This window comes from Schistocerca americana, chromosome 6, assembly GCF_021461395.2.
Source record: "Schistocerca americana isolate TAMUIC-IGC-003095 chromosome 6, iqSchAmer2.1, whole genome shotgun sequence".
Lineage (NCBI taxonomy): Eukaryota > Metazoa > Arthropoda > Insecta > Orthoptera > Acrididae > Schistocerca > Schistocerca americana.
Genome location: NC_060124.1, coordinates 260270107 through 260283528, shown reverse-complemented (window position 1 = coordinate 260283528; position 13422 = coordinate 260270107). Strand labels below are relative to the sequence as shown.

General features: G+C 41.7%; 1 protein-coding gene across 2 annotated transcripts in view; it reads left to right on the top strand.

Moving 5' to 3' along the window:
• LOC124619352 (excitatory amino acid transporter) overlaps window positions 1–13422 on the top strand; it is a 288224-nt gene that overhangs the window by 195197 nt on the left and 79605 nt on the right. The window lies entirely within an intron of this gene.

The window sequence follows — 13422 nt, the reverse complement described above, 5'->3', positions numbered from 1 at the left end:
TCCAAAGAAAACTTCAATGTGTTAGCTAAATTTTATACGCACCAGCCTATTATGTAATATGCATCAAACGCAAAATCATAGCGACCATTATTTTTCATTGAAAACTTTTCCAATTTCTCACAGTGTCTTACTTAAACACAAATATCACAATAACTGTGATCTTTAAGCAAACGACGGGCACATCAAAATGAAGCTGACGTAGAAAATTATAGGCAGTGCAAAAATGAATTTTTTTTGCCCAATATTAACTGTAAAATCGTTTGAAAAAGATTCCAGGGCGTGGGCCTTGATTGTGCCATCGCAGTACATCGCCGACCGACCAAAAGCAGACAATGTTGGCCTCCCCTTTGGGGACAGACAAATGAACTCATTCAGCACCTTGGACGAAAATGGCTCACGGCGCATCAGCCACCGTATTCTGCGCGGATTATGAACCCAAAAGCCAGCTTTCTGTGGCTGACTGGCGGCTTTACTCCTCCTTGGCGGCCTTCGATGAACAACATTTTCCCAGTTGTGATGAACACGTGGAGTACTTTACGAACATCTTCCTTCTAGCTGCAGAATGTTCCATACCATGTACTACTTCTTTACCACGCCGTGTCCCAGTCCCCTGGGGGACTGAGCCGTGCTGCGACGCAATTCGCGCGCGGAAAAGTGCTCTCCACATTTTTTATCATCATCCTACAATGGCTAACTGTATTAACTATGCCGGCCGTGGTGGCCATGCGGTTCTAGGCGCTACAGGTTCGAATCCTGCCTCGGGCATGGATGTTTGTGATGTCTTTAGGTTAGTTAGGTTTAAGTAGTTCCACGTTCTAGGGGACTGATGACCTTAGAAGTTAAGTCCAATATTGCTCAGAGCCATTTGAACCATTTGTTTGTATTAACTATAAACAGTTGTGTGCACAGTGTCGTTCCACTCTTTGGGATAGTAAAAAAGCTAGCTGGATTTCATTTACTAGTTCTTTTAACCTATTCCGTCATGTGAGGCAACCTCCATCAGCTCTTTGTGACCAAGGTTCATTCCACAATTTCTGGCCCGATCATAGCAAATTATATCATCGCAGACTTCATTGCTATCTCCAATTCCTTGGGCCGTTATTTTGTGGAGATTTCGAGCTCCACCCTATATCACTCCGTCTGTCACCCCTGGAACGAATGGGGGTGGTGTATCGTGAATGCTACAACACCACCTTTACTATGAGGGAGCTTGACATGCTCTCACTTCATCCCAGTCTTCTGCCTCAGGGCCAGATGATGTTCACATTCAGATGTTGCAGCATCTTTCTCTTGTGGGCAAGCACTTTCTCCTCCATATGTACAGTCGCATCTGGGGAGAGGGCACATTTCCGAGACATTGGCATGAAGCCACTGCCATATCTATACCTAAGCACAGTAAGGACAAATACCTTCCTTCTAGCTATTGCCCCACTTCTCTTACCAGCTGTTTTTGCAGGGCGAACGTATGATTCATGGCTGGCTCGTATGGTAGCTAAAGTCTTGCAATCGACTAACCACTGAAAAGTATGGATTCTTGCACGCCATTCTGCAGTTTATTTCGTTACTTCGTCAGCCAATGTCATGATGGCTTTTCTGTGGAAATACCAGACTGTAGCTGTGTTTCTTGATATGGAAAAAGCCTGAAACACCTGCTGGGGGACTAGTATCCACTGTACTCCTTACATGTTGGGCTTTGGAAGCCACCTGCCCCATTTCCTTCAGGAATTTTTAACGGACCGATTTTTCAAGATAATGTGGATTCAGCCTTGTCAGACGACTTTATTCAGGAGAACGGGGTGCATCAAGGCTCTGTCCTGAGTGTTGTCCTCGTTCCTATAGCCATAAACCCTATTATGGATCATCTCCCACCAGGCAAATCTCTCTTCATCGGAAACTTTGTGATCTATTGCACTTCCCCATGGACTTGTCTCTTGTGCAGCATCGTAAGCAGTGTCTCTATCAACAACTCAAGGAGTCCACTCCACCGCCCCCCCCCCCTTGCCGCCCCCCCCCCCCCCCTGGGGACTCACCACTCTCATGAGTTCGTGCTTGGCTATGAGAGGGGCCCATTCCTTGCAGCACCTCTTTCCTTTCCATGCAGCATGTCTATCCTCCTCCTGTTTTTTCTCCTCCCTTTGGATCATGTTTGGCACATTTTTGATGATGTGTTCTGAAGTTTTGCCAGCCTGACATTGGAACAGTCATTTTTTTTCCTCTCCATCTCCCACCCTTTATCTGCTTTGGCGTTTGAGGTTTCTCTTTGTCTCTTCTTCCTCTCTGTGTGCTCCTGAAGGCCAGTCCATACATTTGATGTGCAACAAGTACTGGGTAACACGTAATTCTGAGCCCCAGGTCGACAGGTAGGGTTTGCACATATCCCCTGGTACAGGCCAGGCCCAGGGAGGAGTAATTTCCTCAGGTGTTAGCTTTCCAAATTGCCAATTGGTATCTCTGTCTGGAATTTGGGAGGTGTGACATGAAGTGTGAACAATCACCTAAGGTGGATGAGGCCTCCTCTGAGGGGGTGGCCCCAGTTGGAAGCAGCACGCCATAAGAGATGCTGGCAATCGTGCGGGATTTTTTTGCAGCGAGCCAACCACCATCTCAAGCTATGTCTACTAAACGTTAACGGAATGAGGCTAGAGAGTCAATGACTCTCCCAGCTGCACCTCAGGTCCTCGTGATATCACATACGAAAGGTGGTCAGTCTTCTACTACAGTTAATTCGTCTATCATTCAGAAAGATGTTGATGCCATTACAGGCCCTGTGAAATTCTGCTCTCGTTTATATTGTGTGACTTTGCTTCTGGAGACCAGTTGTGTTTTCTCAATTATCGGCTATTATAGTGAACGACCCACGAGCAGTCAACAGCATTTACATTTTATTTGTCATATCAATATCACAAGGAGCATTTAACCTTTGGTTCGGGACCTCCATTGTCTCTAAAGCATATTTTGAGGACCTTAAGCCAAGAGGAATTCCTTGGTCTTAGCTCTCTTTCCTTCCGTCAGTTGGGCTTGACGTTTCATCGCTTTCCACTTCTTTTTCATATTAATGCTCTAAGGTAGTGACATGGGCGTTTGTGACCACAGATCTTTTTTTTCTTTTTTGCCCCCCTCCTTCAAAAAGAGAGAGAGAGAGAGAGAGAGAGAGAGAGAGAGAGAGAGAGAGAGAGAGAGAGAGAGAGAGAGAGAGAGAGAGAGAGAGAGAAGAGAGAGAAGAGAGAGATCATTGAAAGAATTTTCATGAAGCGTAGTTCAGCCACAAATGAGGTAGCTTACAAAGCCTCATTCGACCAGTACTTCAATATCTCTCATCAATCTGGCAACAGAACCAGATAGGATTGGTAGAGGAAATAGAAAAGATCCAACAAACAGCAGTGCAATTTGTTACAGGTTCAGCTCATAGGCACTAAAGTGTCAAGGAAATGTTAAGTCAACTTCAAAGGCAGACACTGCAGGAGAAACATTCACATCATGGTGACATTTGCTTTTAAAATTTTGAGAGTGTACATTCCTAGAAGAATCAATATACTGTCTCCTCCTATGTATATCTTGCGAAAAGACCATGAATATAAAATTAGAGAGATTAAATTTTACTCACAGGCCTACCAACAATTGTTCTTTCCATGAAAGATAATGGATAATTTAATAGCATTCAGGAGACTCTGGGCCAAAGAGTGGTTTTCATAAAGAAAAGAAAGCAGGAGTGTTGGGAGCAATATGTCTCAACTATGTGATCCCACATCCCATTGTCCCAGATATGGACTAAACTCCATTGCATTTCTGGCAATCCACCATCCACGGTGGTTCCTGACACCCTTGACAATGGTAACATATGCACTGATCCCATGGTACTTGCTGAATGTTTTGTGGCACACTTCACAGAAGTGTCCGACTGCAGTATTTACCATTCTCATTTCCTGACCCAGAAACATCTTATTGAGCTCTAGTCACTATCTTTCCACGTACATGGCTCTCTATCATACACTGAAGAGCCAAATAAACTGGTACACCTGCCTAATATCATGTAGGACCCCCACATGCACGCAGAAGTGTTGCAACACGATGTGGCATGGATACTTCTGTCTGAAATAGTGTTGGAGGGGACTGACACCATGATTCCTGCTGTGTTGTCCACAAATCTGTAAGAGTACGAGGGTGTGGAAATCTCTTCTGAACAGCACTTTGCAAGGCATCCCAGATATGCTCAATAGCGTTCATGTCTGGGGAGTTTGCTGGCCAGTGGAAGTGTTAAACTCAGAAGTGTTCCTGGAGCCACTCTGTAGCAATTCTGGACATGTGGGGTGCTGCATTGTCCTGTTGGAATTGCCCAAGTCCCTTAGAATACACAATGGACATGAATGGATGCAGGTGATCAGACAGGATGCTTCTGTACATGTCACCTGTCATATCTAGATGTATCAGAAGTCCCATATCACTCCAACTGCACACATCCCACACTATTACAAAGCCTCCACCAGCTTGAACAGTCCCCTGCTTACGTGCAGGGTCCATGGATTCATGAGGTTGTCTCCATACCCATACACATACAATTTGAAACAAGACTGGTCCAACCAAGCAACATGTTTGCACACTAACACTTGTTGATGGTCCAGCATTGAAATCTGTAGCAATTTGCGGAAGTGTTGGACTTCTGTCATGTTGAACGATTCTCTTCAGTCATTGTTGGTCCCATTCTTGCAGGATCTTTTTCTGGCCACAGTGATGTCAGAGATTTGATGTTTTACTGGATTTCTAACATTCACAGTACAATTGTGAAAGGTTCGTATGGGAAAATCCCCACTTTATCAACACCTTAGAGATGGTGTGTCCCATCACTCATATACCGACTATAACATAACATTTCAAAATTACTTAAATCTTGATAACCTGCCATTGTAACAGCAATAACCAATCTAACAATACCGTCAGACACTTGTTGTCTTATATAGGTATTGCCAAAGACAGTGCCGTATTCTGCCTGTTTACATATCTCTGTATTTGAATACACATGCATATACCAGTTTCTTTGGTGCTTCAGTGTTTGTTGTTGTTGTTGTCGTCTTCAGTCCTGAGACTGGTTTGATGCAGCTCTCCATACTCCTCTATCCTGTGCAAGCTTCTTCATCTCCCAGTACTTACTGCAACCTACATCCTTCTGAATCTGCTTAGTGTATTCATCTCTTGGTCTCCCTCTACGATTTTTACCCTCCACGCTGCCCTCCAATGCTAAATTTGTGATCCCTTGATGCCTCAGAACATGTCCTGCCAACCGGTCCCTTCTTCTTGTCAAGTTGTACCACAAACTCCTTCAGTGTATGATGTCCCTTTTAGTGAATGGGAGCTTCATAGCACTTTGGCAGTGTGTCGAATACAGCCCCTAGACCCAACAAAATCCACAACCAAATTCCTTAACTTCTTCATGCCAACAGCATGAAACATATTCTTGGACTTCTTAATCGCATTTGGTGGGAGAGAGTATTTCCCTCTTGATGGAGTGTAGGTATTATTATTCCTGGCCTGAAACCGGGTAAGGGCCCACATATTTTAATTAATTATTATGATTCCAAAGTGGTTTTTGGGCTTTCCGGTCCACCGCATATCACCTGGTTTGTTTGGAATCCGCAGTGCACAATGCTTTTATGCACTGCCACCATTTGATTACTCTGTTCTTTGACCTACAGGAGGCATGCATTACCACCTGGCAACATCACATCCTACCTACACTGCATGAGTGGGGTTTCTGGGGACGTTTACCTATTTCTATCAAGAATTTCCTATCTCTTTGACTTTTTTGGGTCTGGGTAAATTCGACTCTCAGCAACCAAAATTTACAGGAAACTGGAGTCCTTCAGGGATTGGTTCCAAGGAAAATGCTGTTCACTATTGCCATCAATGGTATCGTCAATACAGTGGGCCCTACAGTCTCTCCGTCACTGTATGTGGAAAGTATTTGCCCATATTGTGCCTCTGCATCACTGTGTACTGATGAGCGCCATCTTCAGGGGTCTGTCTGGAGAGTCCATGACTGGGAACAGAATCACAGTTACCAATTTTCTCTTGCAAAATCACGACTTCTGCATTTTTGTCAACTACAGATTGTGCAACTGCACCCATATATTTATCTTGGTGACCTTGAAGCTGTTGAAACGTTTCAATTCTTGGTTATTTTATTTGACAACAAGCTAACCACATGTCCATCAGCTCAACGCAACTTGCATGTAGAAGCTGAATGCTCTCCATTTTCTTAGTCACTCCTCATGGGCTACAGACTGCACAGTTCTTCTGAGATTTAACAAAGTGCTGATTTTATTACACTTGGCTACGAATGTGTTGCCAAGAATGGCTAGCACCATCCATACTGACCTTGCTGGACCCTGGTCGCCACATTGGTGTGCGTTTGGCAATGGGGGGGGGGGGGGGGGGGGCTTCTGTGCAAGCCCTGTTGACAGCTTCCTGGCAGAAGCCAGTGTCCCACCCTTGTGGGTTAGATGACAGCAGCTTCTGGCAAGTTATGCAGTCACAATCTGCCAGATGCCTACCCATCCATGTCACTCAACTCTTTCCCACAACCAACATTTTAGACTCTTTACACATTGGCAAAAACTGGGCACACCAGTTTGAATCTAACTCAATATTCTGCTGAGGGACCTCCAACAGTCTCCATTAGTCTGTGTTCTCAGAGTTCCCTCTCGACATTCCTTGTGGTCTGTACCCTGTCCTGCGATATGGATGGACCTCTTTTGTGGCCCCAAGATGGATGCTGATCGTACCCTTCTCTGACACCTGTTTCTTTCAGTCCTCCACAATTGTTCTAATTCAATGTGCATCTACAGGGACTAATCAAAGGATAGTGTCAGGGTCGGTTACACTTTTGCACATGCAAGGGGACACACAAAGAACTTTCTGCCATATCTCAGGCTCTGCAGTTCATCAAATCCCAGGCCACAACTAACTTTCTGATCTGTAGCATTTACATGAGTTGCTTAAAAGGAATAATCCTGTGCTATCCCAAAAATGTTTTAGTCACCAACATCCAGAAACTACTGGTTAACCTCTATGGCTCTGTAAAGACAGTGACTTTCAACTGGACACTAAGGCACATAGACATTCCAGGAAATTAACTCACTGACCACCTAAACATGCGACCACAGGAGAGCAACTAGATGTTGGAATACTAGACACAGACTTAGATTATAACTTTGACACAGTATTTTGAGACTCTGGAAATTAGAGTGGCAGGCTGCTATGACCCAAAACGAGTTGAGAGCAATTAAAGTGGCAACTGAGGTGTGGCACACACTTTTCCAGGCCTCTCACAAAGAAGCCATTGTGTTGTGCCAACTACACATTAGCCACATGACTCAGCCACGAGTTCCTCCTGCATTGGGAGGATCCCCCTCTTTGTAGTTGTGGTAGTCTACTGATGATAGTGCATGTTCTTGTTGAGTGCGCCCTGCTAGGGAATCTGTGGCACACTACCTGCCTCATTACCTCAGATGCTTGCAGATGACAAAGACAGCCACTACAAAAGTGTTGTATTTCCTGAGACGAAATGGATTTTACATCAAACTGTGACACTCCACTTCCAGTGTTAGAGGTTGTTGGGGGCAGAGGGGATTCACCCCCCTCTTGCATATACAACCTATGTGACCACATGTTACTTTCTTCCCTTGCCAAACATGAAGACATGCAGTAGAAACACTCACCATTTGGGGGCGGGCACTATCTTGCTGAAATTTAAGCCCAGGATGGCTTGCCATGAAGGGCAACAAAACAGGATGTAGTATACCAGTGACATACCACTGTGCAGTAATAGTGCCACAGATGAAAACCAAAGGAATTATGCTCTGAAAAGAAATGGCAACCCAGACATCAGTCATGGTTGTTGTGCCATATGATGGTCGACAGACCGGTTGGTATCCCACTGTTGTCCAACATGTATCCAGACAGGTCTTCGATGGACACTTGGACTTGGTTCAAATTGGGACTTATCACTGAAGACAGTTCTACTTGAGTAATGAGATTCCAGGCCAAAGACATTTCTGGAGAAGCCCTGGACAGCAGTGGGATACCAACTAGACTATTGCCTGCGTAAGGCTCAACAGCCAGGAGTAATGGTCTAGGGTGCCACTTCATCTCATAGTAACATGTTGTTTGTCAAGCAAGACAGCCTTACAGTACAGCAGTACTTTGATGGTATTGTATGCCCCATCTTATTGATCTTCATGGCAAGCCGTCCTGGGCTTACATTTCAGCAAGATAATGCCCACTCACACATGAGTCTCTAATGCTTATCTTCATGCCTGCCAAACATTACCTTGGCCAGCAAGTCACTGGATATCTTTCCAGTTAAGAACTTTCGAAGCATTTCAGCCGTCTTGTGATTTTGATGATCTAACATGCCAGATGGACAGGATTTGGTACGATATCACTCAGGAGGACATCCAACGACTCTGTCAACCAATGCTAAGCCAAATAACTGCCTGCATAATGGCCAGAGCTGGACCAACTCATTACCGATTTTCTTAGTTTGTGAAGCTCTTTCACTTGAACCAATATCCAGTTTTTCTGAAATAGTGATCACTTGTTTGTTGTACATATACAGCAGATCTACTGATGTGCATCCCATTAGGATGGTTTCTTCATGGTGCATATTTTTTCCCCTTAAAATATATTACAGTTCAGTGCCACTGAACACATTTAAAAAGAATACTACTACTACTACTACTACTACTACTACAGAAAAGAGCAATAAGACATATACATGGGATGGGACATAGAGATTCATGTCGTGAAGTGTTTGTGCAGCACAAATATCTGACAATATATTCTCTGTACATCTTCAAAATAGTTGGATTTTTTATAAGTCAACCAACAGAAGCTCTCAAGGGCAGTGATGTACATGATCACAACACCAGAACAAAGTGTAACTTTTTCTGTAACAGAACAACGTTAAAAATGACTGATGGAAGTCCATATATCAGTGGTTTGATTTGGTATAACAAGCTACCAAACTCTCTAAGAACGTACACGGGAAATATTTTTAAAACAAAATTAAAATATTTTCTAATAGATAAATGTTTATGTTCTTTCAACAAATTTTAAGGTAGTGATTGTAACGTGAAGCATTAGCATATCAGTTTTAATATGACAAATGTAAAAAATAGACATAAGAAGCGATAGCTACAGAATATAGTGTATTTTGTAAGTGTAAATATAACCACAGTACTAAGTATGACATTTGCAAAAGCCATCATTACGATGGTACCACGCAAAGAAAATGTAAATAAATAAACAGTCGTTGAGTGTGTTCCATTCTTTTTCTGGCAGAGTAACATGACAATATCTTTACAGTTTTAAGACTGTCCAGGAAAACAAGTATTTACCACCTGGTCAAAGAGAAACAGTTACCTATTATATTCTGGCAGAGTTACATTAGATATATATGTTTACATAGATTTAGAAGCTCTGGTCTATGGTAGAATGAGGCCTATGAGCAGACGACTTTGACCTACCAGTATAATGGCATGCCAATCAGAAACTGGTAGTGTTGAGTACTGGTGCAGCAACTGGAACAGCCCATGCATGATTACATCCTAATGTCTCATATCTCTGGGTGCGAAAGACTCACTAAGCTATAAGCAGCTGAATGTCGTTGAGTGGCAGACAACAAAAAGATTAGAGTCACAAAGTGGCCATAGCTAGTGAAGTGTCTTGATTCATCTGGAATTCCAACTGAAGAATTTGTGTCACCATTTCTTCTTCTCCAAGGCTGAAACTGAACAGAACTCTTCCATGAAGTGTTGCTTTTGTCTTTTTTTCCCCATGGTTTACTCTCACTGATTCACCTGTTACACTCTTCCACATGATACATTTTCTTTATTTTACTTTGTTAGTATTGTAGAAAATGATGTTGACACCTACCTTACATTTTTATCTGTTTTTTTATTTGATTGGGATTTCCTCCTGACAGCCCAAGGTCACATCCTTTGTTATGAAATTATTTCTTACTCCATATTGTATTGAGATGAGAACTATTGACTGAATGTCTATAGTTGGCAAATTATTGGTCATTGTTACTAAACCTACTAATACAGTCATTTGCAGACAAGATAGCACCAAGTGAAGCGGTGCAGTGGTTAGCACACTGGACTCGCATTCAGAAGGATGGTTTTTCAAATCGACATCCAACCATTCAGATTTAGGTTTTCTGTGCTTTCCATAATCCACTCTGGCCAAATACCAGGATGATTCCACGAAAAGAAAGGCTGTGTTGATTTCCTCTACTCCCCCCCCCCCTCCCCACACCCTTCGCCACTGACACAATCAGAGCTTCTGCTCTGTCTCTAATGACCTCATTATTGGCTGGACATTAAACCTTGTCTTTCTTTCCTTTTGACTTGTCAGCTGCAGCTGACACATTATGCGAGATGTTCATCTGTGCCCAGGCTTCAAGTGCACTTCCACTACCGTACAGTGGCCATTCACATCAGAGCCCCAACTCTGCTGTTGTCCCCTCCCCTTTCATACAGTCTTTGCAGGTATGGGTCAGATTATTTTGTGCAGATTCAACCAAACCAGCCTCCCCACACATCAAATAAATCCCAACAGAACCATGTTGTGAAGTCTCAACAACGTGAAGACTCACCAGGAACAAGAAGTCTGTTACCCTGTTTCCATTGGCAAGCTTACTGGTGTAAGTTAGGGGCACACTACTCTCTGAAATGGTGTTCAATTGAAAGGTGGTGAGCCATGGAATTTTATTATTACAATCAGAAAACAATGACTGATATTTCCATTGCAGTGAGCCTAGATGTACATCACCTCAGCACAGAGTACAAACTACACTGGTAGAACTGTCCAGCAATTTTTTAGTCAGACAACCACAACAGTAAGGATAATCACTCCACAAGCCTGTGATGAAGCTAGCCAGGATAATTTTTACTTCCCCTCTTGTTTTGGCATCTGCCTCCTTAAATTTGTTTTTTTCACTTCTCAACTATTTACCATTAATCTACATGAATATAATCTGCATTTTGATAAAAGAGAAAAGTTGGCTCTCAGTTTTAAAGAACATGACACCAGATCTAATTTTGTGCTTAGTTTTATGTGTGTAATTGATTTCCTAATTTGTTTTGACTATTCCCCGTTAATACTATGGTTATAGGGTGAAATCAGTGAAATTCTGTTGTTGACTTATAAACAAATATAAATTCTGTACTAATTATAAACATTTGGAGGAACAACTAATTGTATTCTTAAAGGACCGATTTGGCTCTATTCAAAAACATGTTAGCAAAGCCAGCCCTTAATTAATTCCAAAGTAATTAACAGTTTTGTCAAAAGTATTGTTTGCATTACAATATATGTTAATTTCATCATTTAAACAAATAATTCTGCATAAACCTTGTAGATGAAGAAACCGTTAAAAGGAATGAATTTTTTGACATATTCAGTTAATTTAATGAGTTAAGTTTTAATTGTAATTTCTGTAAATTAAACTTCGAACAATGTGTAGTTTCAGCACCTATTATTGTGAGGATGTATAAGGGCCCAATTTTTGGTCACAAGACAGTCAGTCCATGGCTGAGTTTCAGACGAGGAGCCTGTGTTGGTTAGAACAACAACAATGCATCAACTGAACAGTGAAATAAGTGTTACACCAATAGGCCGTGTGTCAAACCAATGACAGTGTCTGCTCCATACATACCTGATTATTCCAAAAGAACTGTGGACTATGTGGTTATGTTTTTCACTGCTCATAGATGTTCAACAGTAAACTATTGTAGCAGTATGTAGATGTTCACCTGCAACCTATTAGTGAGGCTTAAGGAAAGTTAAAACAAGAGCGCACTGGTCATATAACTGTAATATTCGGGGGTTGTGAACAATGAAAGTAAAAGACTGTGAAATGCAAATGTGCACCTGTCGGATAAATCATTTACAGTAGACAGTAGTTGTACTTCCACAACCCATTTTTAGCCAGTGTAGCAGCCAGTACATGAACACAGAGGACAACAAACGAAGAAACAAATTAGGCAAACCGTCACAAGCCATTTACACACCCACGCACATTAAAGAAGTAAACGTGGCAAATACTGTGAGTTGCAGATAGCTGTATCTTATAAATGAGAACAGAGCATATATCTACACACTGTAAGTCTGTTACATCTAAGTCACCCCATATAGAAACATTTGAATTAAATGTAATGAAATGTAATCAGTGAAATAAAATGGTTTTGGCTTAATTTGTGCCACATGAACTGTGGGAGAACATCTGATTAAAGTGATACAGTTTAAAAGAAGGAAATATAAGTGATAATGAAAATATGGGTCTGGGTCACAGGTGTATTCCAATGGTTGAAGCAACTTCTGGCAATGAGCAGATCATTTAGGCTAGACTTGTTGTCTGGTACAGATCTTCACCTACCATGACATCAGAATCCATGTCAAACTGCATGTCTCTATCAGTAATGTCTAATCTACCTTGATATAGAATTCTAGTGTCTGAGCATAGATATTTGACATGCCAGCAAATTCCTGTCATTGCATCATCCATTATATTGTAGTTAGGAAAAATAATTCTCATTGGTCTGTTCATGATTAAGAACTATTTATTTATTTCTGGTTTTTTAACCTTATGTCAACATGGTTGGATGTGTGAGAGGAATCAAAAAATATTTCCTTTCATGTTTAGTGATAGCCATGACAGCCATGTTCTATTATGACAAAAAACTTTCTATAGCCAAGATTGCATAAATACTTATATATTTTCAACAACTCATTTCAACAGACTTTGCTGCCATTTTCTCGTCTTCAAAATTTGTTGTTCAAAATGTGTTCATTGTGAGTTAGAAACTCGTGCCAAGTTGTCGTGTTAGCAGATAAAATGTGGCACATAATACAAAGTTTTGTCAGAATATGTACAATACAATGGGCTACATTTTAGCCACTAAAATGACAACTTGGCTTGAGGTTTTAACTCTCAATGAATACGTTTTGTAACAAAACTTTACAAAGACCAAATGATGACAGCAAAGTCTGTCAAAACCAGTTGCTGAAAGTAAACTACTTATGTAATCATGGGTATAGAAAGAGATCTCTCCTTCTAGTTTCTCAATATGAGAAAATTCAATCTAGTTAGGCAAGAAACAAAATATGAACCTCTTTGTCTGTCTTACTCAGACAGATAGAATTTGACACACTGGTAGATCAGAGACCACTGATCACGGTGTAATTATGTGCGTAAGTCAGCTCAGACCTAAGAGAAAGGCAAGGACTTAAAACTTCCAATAGGACCTTGTGTAGTAATGCATTGCCAGACTTCAGGTTGAGAACAGCTTCATTTTTATTGATGATCTACTATCTGGAGTTTCACAGGTCCTACCGCGCAATATTTTCTTATTCTCTCTAATT